We start from the raw sequence: 15,245 nt of genomic DNA, 5'->3' as shown, positions 1-15,245 counted from the left end.
ACAATATGATGACATAAAATGGGGTCCACCTAGAACCCAATCTTTTAAAGACCTATTACTTCCACAGACAACAGGAGGAGGATATGTGCTTCTCTCCTCTTAGAATATTTTGAGATTTGCACTTCACAATATGCATTTCTCTTTGACCATCAATAGGTCTTTGTCACTGGTGGCTTCACAGGAAGGCTCATCAGTATTCTGTCACATTTGATTGGTAAATACTTGAAGCATGGGGAGACACTAACTGTACAGTGGCTTTATGGGCAATAGTTCCACATTTGACACCATCAGAAGAGACCTGTGTTACGAAGTGGCCTTTTCGACAGACAACCAGGAGCCACCAGTACAAAAGGAAAGGTTATTTATTGTTGCAGTACAAATAGGTACGACCCACAGGTTACTCAGGACACAGGACTCCAGTACATAGGGAACATCCACCAACACTCCCTCTCTCACAGCAAGCCTTTCTCCAAGTGTCGTCCATAGAACATTCAGCAGGTAGCCCTCACACCACATTCCACTTTCAGAACTCTCATGACATTGCATTTATGCAAAGCAGACAAGACAGGAAGACTATGCCAATAGCCTCCAGGGCCCAAGCTATAGGCCTTAGCACAGTGAGTGCATTAATGATGGGCCCTGACAACCATTACCGGATCAGGTGTTATTGCCATTAGCACTCCAGGTTTCCAATCAGGGTATCCGGGGTACTGATAGCAGAATATTTTCTGTGAACAAACAGGACGCCTCTTGGCATCCCGTTAATTCAAAGAAAATACTGACTTAAGGTGGCTGTCATAGAAACGGAAGGCCGGGATCCATCGGAGCCCCTCTTCCATTTCCATGGTGGGCCAGGGTGGGGGGTGGAGCGGCAGCAGTGGTTTCTGCCGCCAAAGTAATAAGGTGAGTGGGGTAAGGGGATTGGAGGGGGGAAACAGCTACTTGAGGTGAGGGGAGGGTGGGGGAAGATGGCAGGCAGCGCAAGCAGCCATCTGTCTGCTCAGAACGCGTACTGAGATCGTGGGGATCAGCCAACGATCCAGACAACCTAATTAGTTGCTTCTCCTGCCCTGGGTGCTAAACTACATTACAACCCATCTCCCCCATCATAATAACTCAGAATTGTAATCACAATCAAAAGAGATTTATCATCAAGAGGTAGAACCGCAACAAATACACAACCCAAAAACGTAATGAATCTAATATCCAGCACCCGTACCTGGACCCTAGTGCCATTTTACCTCAACAGTGTGTAATGGTGAACACCACTCACACCAGGGGTATCCCCAAACTACACTGCCACCGGGTAATGTGCTTCACACCCTGAGCGTCACCCCACCCAAAGGCTACCCCCTCAGGACATCCTTGCATTCCACCCCCAGAGCAGGCACACATGACAGCAGGACAACAACTCCAAACCCTCGACCCCTTAAATAACACATGGGGAAATGGGTGGCAGCCTCCAACTGAGAAAACAGGATACCTTCACAAACCTCTCCAAACACACTTAAGCAACCTAACATAAAGTTCACTGTCTGGCAGTCACCCTAAAAACAGCAAGCACTTCATATAAAACGGAAACCAATACACACTAGCTCTTGCCCTGAACCTTAAATTAAACACACAGGGCTCAATGGGGAAAATTCGCACTCTTACCGCCGGCGGATTTCCCGCCGGCGGTAATAGCGCGAATTTTCGGCAGATTTCCTCCCAGCTCAGAGCTGGGGCGAAATCCGCCTAAGTCCTGATTTGGCGGACCCTTAAATCCGGCGGTAATAGCGCTACCGCCGGATTTAAGGGTTACCGCCAAAGTCGTGATGAGGCCCCAAGAGTGGGTTTTCCAAAACATACCTCCAAGGCTGTTCAAAAGATTCACACATCCAATGTGTGAGCATTGAAACATCATGTGACCCAGTCACCTTGTGCACTTCCTTTGCCCCGAGGCGTTTTCCAAAATGGTAACCAATCAATTTAAGCACAGGTGTCCAAGACCTTGCCGTACTAATATCCAATGGCGTCCAACACCACACACCTCTACCATAGGTGTCGGACACTACATTAACTACACACAGGTGTTCAGCAGCTTAATATTCAACCATAGGTGTCCAACACTCTGAGAGCAGTACATAGGGAGGGTGTAGCCCACATTTCCAAATATATTTCTGTCACACTCAACTTCAGCAATCACTCACCTACATTCCTCACATGCAATTACTGCCCCACCTGGGCGACCTTATTCAGCAGCGCTCTATAATTTGGTCCAGTACACGTAAAAACACATCACACACACACACACATGCACCTCTGCCAAGCCTATAAGCCGGAAGAAGGCATTAAAAAGATGGTTAGTGTAGGCATATTCAATTTAACACTAATTAAGTCCATGGTCCAAGCCTAACATTTGAAAATTTAGGTTGCTCTTGAAAAAACTTGTTACAACATATAAACTTTGGTGTACAATATTATCCTTAACGCTCCTATTCACCCGGCACCAGAGGCCATGACATGCATCAGTGCACGCACAAAATTCTCTCACCTCTAGCACCACTGGTCTCACATGGCATAATATTACTTTATAATTAGAACAACTTTGCCAAGTGCAAACATTTTTTAGAAGAACTTTCTTTCAATATTACAATTCCCCATATATAAAGGCAGCTGTGTGAACCACCTGGCATTCTGCTGGTGGTACTATCCATTCTCTCTGATATCACTTCACAATTGTCCAGCATGTGCCCAACCAGAGAAGCATTGTCCCACATAACAAAAATGTCCCCCTCAGCCTGAAATCCACTTGTTACAACATCAGCATGGAAACAGGTTGTGCTTTGCCACTGTGTGTCCCCAGAAGAGTACCTTAGAAGCACAGTCCTCCTGCACCATGGTTCGGGTGTTGGTGCAACGTGCTCATTAACAGCCATGCCCTTCTTCATGCAGTCCCTTATAAGCTTTTCTTCCATCAGCCTGCACTTTCCATCCTGGTGCTTCCTCACCCACAGCTGAGTAGCGTACCAGCATCATACTCCCCGATCCATCGCCATGCTTATCCTTCTAGCCCTTCTCGGGGAACATCATGTGGCAGACTATGCTCCTTACGTAACAGCAGGCAGGCATTCTTTAACCCCACCTTCTTTGACATCATCACTTTTGAAGGGGCGTGAGATTTTCTCCAGCACCACCTGGGAAGCGTTACACAACAACACTTCCAGCTCATTCCAGTGCCAAACAGGCCATTTCTGTCTTGCATATTTTAATTTCTGTGACTGTCCAATCCTCCTTCAAATATAATTTTGATAGAACATGGGCTTTAATCACAGGCGTTTCTAAGTCAGACATCTCTTTGGTTAAAATGCAGCAATCTACCTCCAAAATTCTCACTAAACAGAAAAATACAAACTTTGCTTACTCCTATTAAACTACTGTGCACACGTTAGACTCTCCTAATGAGGCTGTGGTATTAACACCAAGTAATTCAAATGCAACACAAACATTCCACACACATTTGTGAACTTTGCACAGCTTGAGCTAAAAAGGTTTGTGTTACAATGACACTAGCATTCCCAGAAATCAAATGTTGGTGTAAATTCCAATGTGTAGGATGTAGGATGTAGCCTGGGAGAATGTTCTACTCAGCCCCAAATCAGGCACGCAGAATTTATTTATTTATAATCAGTGAAAAAACTTTGTTAAAGGGACGTTACGGTTAAGTTGCGCTGCTAAAAACCTATGAAATTCAATGAAAAAACGTTGTCAAAGGGACGTTATGGTTCCAAGTAAACCCGAAAAACCCTTGAAATTCGCCAGTTGTGGTAAGCTAAGCAACCATAACTCGCGCCACCACCGTGCACTGCTAAGACTAACACCCAGGACATCAAAGATGACATCACAAATGTCATTGATGACATCACTGATGACATCACATGTGTATGGACTTTTCATGAAATATGTGTACAAGGGATTCTTATTATAATCTTGCGAAACAAGTGTCAAGGATCATTGCAATAAATATACCCTAATTAGTGCATTGAACGATGCATTGATATAAATAGCATTCTATTATGGAGTTCTATCTAGTATACTAAGCTACTCATACAGAAACATAACATTGTGTGCAGTGTACAAGATGAAGGTATAATATTCGTAATGTTAATATGTTGAATAATGAAATGATAATTGTTTTCTTAATAGATTTTTGTGTACTGTGAAATATGTAATAAGTAGCTAATAAAACACATGTATTACATAATTGCATTACTATAGACAAAACACAAAGACACAAGAACACATACCAATATGGGTATATACAGGGAAAGTGAAGTTAGCAAAAAAGCACAAGTAGTAGCAGAAACAATTCATAATTTAACTGATTATTTTCATGCAAATAAATGATTGCTCTGTTTCAAAGCTGCTATTTAACCTAGGTATATGTATCACTTGATGTGAATCGACCCTAAGGAAAGTAGTGTGAGTACAATGTATACAAATAAGACCATATACAGGGAAAGTACAGCCATAAAAAAAAAACAGAACTATCAGAAAGTGCTCATAAGTCTATTGATTATCTTTATGCACGAAAAGGATTGCTGTCTTTCAAGCTTGTGTCTTCCCGTATGTATATGTTTCATATGATGTGACTGGACTCTAAGGGAATTACTGTAAGAACCTACTTGAAGGATACGTCTACAAATAAAATAAAATGTTTAGTTTCTGACTGTTACTGAAGAAAATCATGTGGCCTAGATATGTCAGCAAAAGAAAAAAGAGTGAGCCAGACATGTGATGTCATCAGTGATGTCATCAATGACATTTGTGATGTCATCTATGATGTCCTGGGTGTTAGTCTTAGCAGTGCACGGTGGTGGCGCGAGTTATGGTTGCTTAGCTTACCATAACTGGCGAATTTCAATGGTTTTTCGGTTTTACTTGGAACCATAACGTCCCTTTGACAAAGTTTTTTCACTGAATTTCATAGGTTTTTAGCAGCGCAACTTAACCATAACGTCCCTTTAACAAAGTTTTTTCACTGAATTTCATTGGTTTTTAGCAGCGCAACTTAACCATAACGTCCCTTTAACAATGTTTTTTCACTGAATTTCATAGGTTTTTAGCAGCGCAACTTAATCATAACGTCCCTTTAACAAAGTTTTTTCACTGAATTTCTTAGGTTTTTAGTAGTGCAACTTAACCATAACGTCCATTTAACAAAGTTTTTTCACTGAATTTCATAGGTTTTTAGTAGTGCAACTTAACAATAATGACTTTGACTTTATATACATGTCATATGGAACTGACTGAATCTCTTCTACTGTACTTGATGTCCGCGAACTAATTTAATGTTCGCGGACATGTTCGAAGAACAGTACCACTACCTAAAAACTCTGGGGGGGTATGTTTGATTATTATATCATAACATAGGAACATTTAACAAATTCAAAAAGGAGCACACAAACACATTATATGTACTTATACATAAGAAATGTAACCCATATATACAACACACTAACCATTCATTTAAATGCACTATGTTCTAAAATGGAATATACCACAAGAAGATAAATTGGCTTCCAACATAATTACCTCACAAACACGACAGAACTGAGAACAAGAGCAGACCCACTGAGTACATAGGACATATCTTACCTGAAATAGTAAGTGTACTTAATTGTATTTGTATATTTATAAACTTTCTGTATTAGATAAAAAAATATGTTATCTTTTTTTTTTCTCTCACAGAAATGTCTAATACTCTGGAATGGCTAGAGGAGCATTTCCCACATGAAGAAATGTCACAAGATAGTGAAACTAATGGTAAACACTTTATAATATAAACCATTTAATTATTATTATTTTGTATACATTTAACATATATATATTTGTTTTTGTACAGAGCATACCAAAATAGAAAATACTTCAGAAAAACCTGTTATGGATAACACTTTTCACAGTATAGAAGAAAAAATTGATTTATTGTTGACTAATTTTAATAATTTGAAAACGTTTGTGGAAGATCATTTTAAACCAAAAACCTCATACCATTGCCCCACATGTACTTGTCCCTCCTCACCATATCCCAGTCAATTATCCCCAAACCCTCTCCATAACCTAAAACGTTTTGATGAGACGTCCATCCCTTCTTCACATAATAACAATCATGTTGAAACCCCTAATTGTCCTGTTTTTGTTTCTGTTTCTGCCTCACCTACTCTGTCATAAATTATTAATATATGTTAAATAAAGTTTAATTTTTATATTGTGTTGTAAATAGTTTCGTTTTTTTTTTTTAAACAATGTAGGTGTCTGCGGACAGTGCAGGTGTTCTGAAATGTTCGTAGATAAACGAAAATGGAGGTGTCCTGAAGAACACTATACCTGTTCGTACTGTTCGCTAGCAAGATGAAACTATTCTAAGAACACACGCGGTGTCCTGAAATGTTCGTAAAAAAAAAATTAAAGTGTCCTAAAGAACACTATATCTTTCCGTAGTGTTCGCTAGCAAGTTCAAACTGTTCTAAGAACACATGTGGTGTCCTGAATTGTTCGTAATTAAACGAAAATGGAGGTGTCTTAAAGAACACTATACCTGTCCGTACTGTTCGCTAGCAAGTTGAAAATGTTCTAAGAACACAATTGGTGTCCTGAAATGTTCGTACATAAACGAAATTGAACGTGTCCTGAAGAACACTATATCTGTCCTTACTGTTCGCTAGCAAATTTAAACTGTTCTAAGAACACAATTGGTGTCCTGAAATGTTCGTACATAAACGAAATTGCACGTGTCCTGAAGAACACTATATCTGTCCTTACTGTTCGCTAGCAAGTTTAAACTGTTCTAAGAACACACGCAGTGTCCTGAAATGTTCATTTCACGTGTGACGCATTTTTAATTAGTTCTGGACCCGAACAGTGTCCGTAGAACATCAACGCGCATGCGCTAGCCAATCTCTGTGCATTTGGTGTCCTGCGGACATGCGCTTCCTTCGCGGACTTGTTCGCGAATGGATCATATGACCGCGTCCACGCTGATCGCATGCTCTGAATGCGGACACTGTTCGTGTCCCCGAACAATTTAAAAGTACATTTTCAATTAATCCATAATATTTTTCAATAAAATCTCACCATGGCACAAGTCCCACATAGTAATCCTCAGTTTCTACATACCTTTTGAAACTTTTCGAACTTTTTTTTGTGTTCGATCTGTCCGCGGACGGTGCGCATGTCCGCGGACTGCGCACAAGCACCCCTATAAAAAACCATGCCCTAGAGCTTATTCTCATTGTGTTTCTGGCTATTCTTCAAAACACAGCGATTTTTGCTGCCACCTGCAGATTATACCATCATCGAGATGGCATCCCTGGCTGCTGAACTGCCACCTGGTGCTGCACCTGCTTCAGCACCACCCCCACCCCCTCCACCACCACCACCTCCCCAAGGGCCTGAAGAGGGGAACAGGAGTGAGGATGCAGAGGAGGAAGAAGAGGATGATGAGAATGAGGTAGAGGAAATCCCTACTACCCGCACTAGGCGTGAGTCTTGGGTGTGGCGGTTATTTACCATTCATGGGAATGCTCCTAAGGCTCGTGCGAACCGTGTTACCTGCAATGAGTGCAAAATGATACTCAGTTGCGGGAAGCACGGTAAGTAGAGCTTTGGTACCACTACTATGAAGCGACACCTTAGGTCATTTCACTATGGGGCTATTCGCAGGGTTGTACCTTGCGAAGAACGTAGCAGGTTGATTTCCTCTCCTTCATCCTCTGTTTCTGATCCTGTCACCACAAGGACTACCTCTGTGGGACAGCGTCTTCCTCAAGCTGCCTCACAGGCCATACAGAATGCTGATGACCCTTACCTTTCGAGGGTCACAGTTGTATGTATGTACTGTGACACAGTACTCTGCAGGGGCGAGCGACTTCGTAGTGCTTTTGAGACTATCGTCTCAGAGCACGAGAAGATCTGCTCACTACCCAAATAAAACCCACTCTACATCTTCCTCTCTCAGCTCGCCCTTTCTTATCCCTGTGGTTGGTGTCCCCCCGTTTACCTTCCTTTCCCCTCCTCTCCTAGTGTGTCATGTATAAAAAAACAAAAAAAATACAAAATATCAAAAAAATAGAAGTGAAAATAAATGAAGCAGGGCCCTTTGTATTTTTTAGAAGTCCGTAGACAGTTCGCGAACATTTAAAAAATTGGGTTGCTACCCTATCACAAACATTGCAATTTTCTCTAGGAGGAAGTGGTGGCTCTGAAAAGAGCCTTTGGGAGGTGTTTGTAAGTCAAAAATTATAAATACTTAACACCTACTTCAAAATGGATGTTGTAATTCCAAAAAAGGTCGCAATGCATTTTGTACATTTCTCAGAAAAATCTGATTGCCACCATAAGTAAGATGAACTCCATCTCTGCGAAAAATGTTTGTACTACGAAACAGAATATTTTCATTGTGAAAAGAAGACATGCCAAAATCTTTTAGAAAGGCACAAACAGCTTTATTAACATTGCACCTTGCTTTTTCCATTTGTGGACCAAATGAAGAAGAACTAAGCCACATTTGTCTCTGCGCAATCCGTGAAAATATCACTTGAGAATTAGGAAACATGTCCATAGCCTTCCCAAGTCCTTCTTTCATAGCAAATTGCAAAATAATTCCAGTCACATGTCCTAAAGTGTTCCCTCCACAATGAATTACAATTATGTCTGGATGTTGCTCTGTCTCCAAAGTAGCACAGAGAGGTAGCAAGTCCAACCACTTCATTCCACGTACTCCATGCCAGTGTACTTCCACATGTGGGAATCCAAGATCTACAGCTACTCCACAGCTTTCTGCATGCACCTTCAACCAATATATCCATGAATCTCCCAAAATCCATACAATCTTTTTCCTAAAACACACAGACATAGCTATCTGTTGTTCTCTCAGCAAAAACAGTATATGAGAAACTCTCTTCTGGCACAACACACCCACTAAACTTTCCTGACCAATCCCTTTCAGTACTCATTCTCATTTGCATGACTTCTGAACCCAAAAATCCCTGGATGTGTTACGCTCACCTGACTCCCACGGAGGTGCAGGTCTGGTTTGGAGTGTTGTTGCTTCTTCTATGGTGAAGCGCAGGACCCGGAAGATGGACTGGACCGGACCTTCGGATCTGGCTTGTCTGGCTCGCAGGAATATCTTTCTGTATGTGAAAAGGGAGTATTAACAATCTGCGGGAGAAAGTACAAGCCTCCCGCTCCCTTCTCACCCCACTACGAAACCCTCCTGCGACCCCCACGTGAAGTCTCACCTTAGGGTTTGAAAGGTTGAGCTCTCCATCCTGCTTCTCATGCAGGGGCGCGTTCTATCCAGTTACTTCACTGGGATTTTGATTGTAGAGGGTTCAAGTTTTGTTTTCCCGGTATAGTACCCTAAGGATTCTTTTAATGAGTATGATTCTGCAATAATAATTGTTCGTTGTCTCTTTTTCAGGTGCGGAAACTATTCAGAGAAGAGCTGTGGAACCGAAGAATGAGACTCTGGTGAGCTTGATGAGAGTTCTCTCAGTGTCCTTGTATCAATGCGCTCACTAACGCTGATGTCTTTTTTCCCCATAGGGGCCGGGGTACCGGAAATGCCTGGATGCGGCACCGACCCGAAACGAAGCTCAATCCAGAAGAAATCAGGTAAGTCTTTAATGGGCGTTTGGGTAATGTCTTTTCATGCGCCCACAAATGCTGATGCCTTTTTTCCCCATAGGGGCCGGGGTCCGGAAATGCCTGGATGCGGCACCGACCCGAAACAAAGATCAATCCAGAAGAAATCAGGTAAGTCCTTAATGGGCGTTGGGTAACGTCTTTTCATGCGCCCACTAACGGTGATGTCTCTTTTTCCCCTTAGGGGCCGGGGTCCGGAAAAGCCAGGAAGCGGCACCGACCCGAAATGAAGTTGGAATAACCCAACAGGTAAGCTTTGTAATGGAAATTAAGGTTTCCTTGTTTTCTTTCCCCTCTCACCGTTATTCTTGTCTTTTTCTCCCTAGGCGCGGTGATGTGGCTGCGAGTCCAGATGTCGCCATAGAACGTGGTGGTACCTTGTACAGGTGAGTGAGATGCGGCGCTGCAGCGATCGATGCAATGTGCTTTTAAATGGATGTCTTCCTTTTCAGGACCGTCGGCCAGATGTCTCCGGAATGCGGTTTTAGCAGGTAAGGACTCTTCTTTACCCTTTTCTCTTCTCTTCTCTCTTTGCAGGTGTTCCAGGATGCTGGCAGGAGTGGCAGAAGACAGAATGCAGGATCAAACACGGTGAGCGTCCAGCTGCTAGATGCAGAACAACGCGAAGGGTGAGTTGCTGCTTGGGCGTGGCTTAAATAGCCTTCAAAGTAGTTCCAGGTATGTATCCTTCCTCTCAGGTATGTATTCCTCCCCTGACCACACCTGTGTGGTTAAGTAGTTCCAAAGATAAAGTAGTCCCATTCAGGCCTCAGAAGGCCTGGATGTTGCAGCATGGTCTGCATCAGGTAAGTTAACACTAAGCACCTTTAACACAAAGTCCCCTTTTATGAGCATGGCTTCTATGGCGCCAGCACTGTGGCCCGATATGAGCCTGGCGCCAGGACCGAGCCAAAAGAGCCCCCACTTGAGGCTGTTGTGACTTCCCTTGAAGACATGATGTCTGCCTCTGGGGTAGCTGGGTCTTGTCTGGCACCTTGGAGGTAGGCATCATGACAGGATGTAACTCCCGATGTCCGCGAACTACAGCCATGTCCGCGGACATCTCGTAACAAGAACAGCCCTTCTACCATTTCCACTTCACTCTCTCTGCCATTCCCTCATTGGATGTAGCTAAGAAGTCACATGACCATGCACCAATCACATTCAAGACCTCTACATCTAACTGCATCATCATAGATCAGCACTGCAAATTTACTGTGAATCTCTCTGAGTACAAGTGTCATATTATTGGCAAGCACCATCTACCAGAAATACTGTACAAGTCTCCAAGATTTCTACTTGCAGCTCCATGCATATCCATATGCATGAACACAAACTTCAGGTTTGCATATTTTCTGTACAGTAGATGAACACATTTTCAAACAGACTTTTAGCTTGTGTAATCTGTAAAATGAATTTACTGTATTTTTTTCAATTTCCTAAAATCAACTATCACTTATAAACCTTTATACTATTTACTTTCTTTATACACACACACTCAAATCATGTTAAACTATCATTTTTTAAATGAAATGTATAGACTACATATATTCAAACGAAATTGCATGCAAGCACAATCTATGTTTAAATCTTTAAAAAAAATACTTATATAATTTCATATTTTTTTTGTTTTTATTTATTTATTTACTTAATTACTTTAATTTAGACATGACATTGAGGCGCTATTACCTAGAACAGCTTAGTTACAGAAATAGTGGTATTCACTGGTATATTATAAATTTCACAAGACATAGTAAAGATATTTTTTTTGCTACAGTTAGTCATTCAATACAATTTGTTCATTAAGAACATATCATATGTACTGAACTGATGCAATGTATCTTATGTAAATAAATTAGTTTAATGGTTTTAAAGAAGGCGCTGAGGATTTCAATTAAAAAAATCAATATCTAAATTAAAAACAGCGCTATATACAAACAAAGTTACTAATTTGAAGCTTTTCCAATTGCAGTGAAGACCAGTCTCCTGAGAAGAAACAGCCAAATTCGAAGAACAAAGAAGAACTAAGAAGTTACCTGTTAATTTAAGAAAAAAACTAAGTAGAATATCACCATAATATTTGTATTATTACTCAAACATACTGTAAAGTTAATACAAGCTATTTCTGTGCCTAAAAATAGAGATTGTGTACCATTTTGTCCAAAGATCTCCATGTCTTAAACAGCGATTTACAGCCAGAATGGCCCACAAATTCCTATTTTTGGACACACAAATTACCCAACTGAACCGCAACAATTTTCATATTATAGAACAAACAACTGTTTTAATTGTATACATTAGATTTACTATTTCTACTTTTCCACACCACTAGCTTACTTTTTTTTGTCATCTGAACCCCAGTTTAGTAACACATAAATTCAAGAATACCTATCCCTACTAGTTGTAGTTCCCAATGCACAATCACACACCATTACATACATCTTTATCATCTTACTCAAACACTCATGCACACAGCACACATACATTGCAGAACAACCCCACCCATACCTTCTTAATTTTTTTCAACAGACCCTAAAGAATGCCTACCAAAAGTCAAGTCCATAGAAAGCAATGCAAAAGTAGAGCAAATGAAAATAAAATTGTCCAACATAAGCATCCATCTCTAGCAGAATTTGTAAAAAAAAGTTGAAAAGAAACAGCTAATACAGTCATTTAGTGAAACACAAGAGGTTTCAAGTACAAAAACTTTGCCTCCTCTATCAAAATGTAAAACAAACCAAAAAACAATTACCAGAAAATCAGCTATCACTACAGATAAAACTACTTCTTTAAATTTTAATATAGTGCAAAGTAAGCATACCAAGAAAAGTATTTTAGCCAAAATGTACCGTCACAAAGTCCTTCAAAATCTTATAAAAACAGGAGAGAAATCAGGTTCAATGCTTAAAACCTATCGTAGGAAATTAATCTTAGAAGCGTTGATGGACAGTGCAATTCTTCTCAAAAGAAAGTTATTTATTTTACTGTTAAACAAAATTAAACCACTAACAAAACTAATAACTAAATTACAAAAAAGACTTCTCAATACGCGAAATGTCAACAGAAAGAACTTCTTAAGTATTTGCGGAGGTGAATGGAATCACACTACGGGCACAGAACCATATTTTAATGAAAAAGCGTACAAACAAAAGCAAACAAATATAATTGCCATAAATAGCAGTGGTCGAGGTTATGAAAAAGTGAATAATACCATAATGGAACAAGAAGTACTCCTTACAAAAATATGCCCTGAAAACTTAGAATTACCCCTCCATTCAACTGAATCAGAACGTCTAGTGTACAAATGGCCCTGCACGTCAATGTGTAACATTCCCAAACAATGTTTCAAATCTTTACGCCAATTCCTCAAAAAATATGTAAAAAGCAAAGAAAAAAATCAAAATTAAATTACTGCAAAATATGGATACCTGTCCAGTGCGCAAGTACACAGGACTACAAGGACATTCATTGGCCTGCATTACAGGACCTACTTGTAAAATCACTTTCCATGATATCAAAAGGATATCAACACATCAGTCAACTATAAGAAATCTAGTCTATAAACTGTACTATGCTAAAAGTCCTGCTTTAGCACTAGCACATTTAAATAACATCCTTCTACATGGTACAGCAAAAGACCTACTTGAAGAAATTGACTATATCCAGAAAAAATATTTTGGAAGTGAAAGCCATTTACAGAATGAAATAGCTTTAAACCAATTAAGCAACAGTTCTACACATGGCAACATTTTGCTAAACACATACAAAAATGAAATACTATAATTTAAAAGCACATCAGCTGAAGTACCAAACCATGTATGTGTATGTTGCCGTAGAACTTTTTATAAAAGTAACAAAAAAACTGTAGACCTATCATACAAAATAGAAGACAATGAAGATTCTAACTGGTTTGAATTAGCTCTCTACCTTGTAGCAGAAAACAAATACGAAATAACTGAGCCCTTAATACTTTGCAGTTACTGCACTACAAAACTTGAAAACAACCAAACTCCTTCACGTGCTATCACAAATAATTTGGAATTATACCCAGTACCAAAACCCCTACAACAACTTAATTTATATGAGAGCATCATAATTCAAACAGTACACCCATTTCAAGCAATAATACGCCTTCAACCAAAAACAGCAAAATTAACTCCCTCTGAATTGGTAAAAGGCATTCGTGGAAAAGTAGTTTATTTACCATTAGATCTAAAAGGAAATGTGCATACTCTAGGAGTGCAACGTCCAATGCAGCAATCTTTAATTATCTTAGTAAATGGAGTACCTACAAAAGACAAAAAAATATGGCAACAGCTGGTAGATTTACATAAAGTTAGACAAGCCTTCCAATATCTTAAAGAGAACAATGAATATTACAAAGAAATTAATATTGAAGAAAACCTGAAAGATACAACTGAAATAATTCAAGAAACACAAGAAGCTGGTCAATTTGAGCTACTAGATCCTGCTACAATATCAAATACTTTAGACCATTATACAATTCATCCTTTGCACTCTAATGACACCGCAGAAGAGGTACTGGAAACGTACCAAATGCGTCAAACAAAAGGATCGCCAATCAGCATATGGGAAAAAAGTATAGAAGCAGGTGCTTTTCCTCTACTCTTTCCTACTGGCAAAGGAGGAAGGTATGATGATAGACCTATTCAAATATCAGCTTCAGAATACCGCTCATTACGGATATATTCTGAAGATCCCAGATTTAGACAAAATGTGGAATACATATTCCACCTACTCTTTGAAAGTGAACTAGCAACTTTATGTTCCGGAGTTGCACACATATTAAAATCAGGATCACACTTTCAAAATATGACAGCTACACAATTATTAGAAAAAGTGCAACAAAAGGATGAGGTTTTACAATCAAATATTACAAATCTATTAGCAAATATGCGTGGTACTAAAGAGTACTGGTTTCGACGTCATGGAGATGTACATTGTATGATCAGAAACCTTGGCCCACCCACTTGGTTTGTTACATTAAGTTGTGCAGAATATGCATGGGAAGATTTACATGATTTCCTACGCATATCAAATAAAAAACCAAACAAACATAAATATATTAACACCTGGAGAACTTTGTTCTTTGGATCCTGTTAATGTTTCAAGATATTTTCACCATCGCTTCATTGCTATGCTACATTTTATTTGTAATAAAACTGTTCCGCCCCTTGGAGAAGTCCAACACTTCTTTTGGAGAAAAGAATACCAAGCCAGAGGAGCACCACATATCCACATGCTTTTATGGATTAAAGATGCTAATAAATTTGGTCAAGACAGTGATGCCACTGTTTTACAGTTTATTGAAAAATATGTCACTTGTGAAATTCCATCAGAAGCCACAAATAGTGATCTTCATGCACAAATTTTACAATTTCAAAGACACAAATGTGGAAAATATTGTCGTCACAAATACAAAAACAAAGGGAAATACTACAACAAATGCCGATTTGGTTTCCCTAGACAAGTTACAAATACAGGTCAAGTGAATAACCTCATGTCTTCAGTTAGACATAGGGCCTCATCACGGC

Source organism: Ambystoma mexicanum, chromosome 5p, assembly GCF_040938575.1.
Source record: "Ambystoma mexicanum isolate Mex_15411 chromosome 5p, UKY_AmexF1_1, whole genome shotgun sequence".
Lineage (NCBI taxonomy): Eukaryota > Metazoa > Chordata > Amphibia > Caudata > Ambystomatidae > Ambystoma > Ambystoma mexicanum.
The sequence above is the reverse complement of the archived record's forward strand: the minus strand, read 5'-3'. Positions refer to the sequence as shown.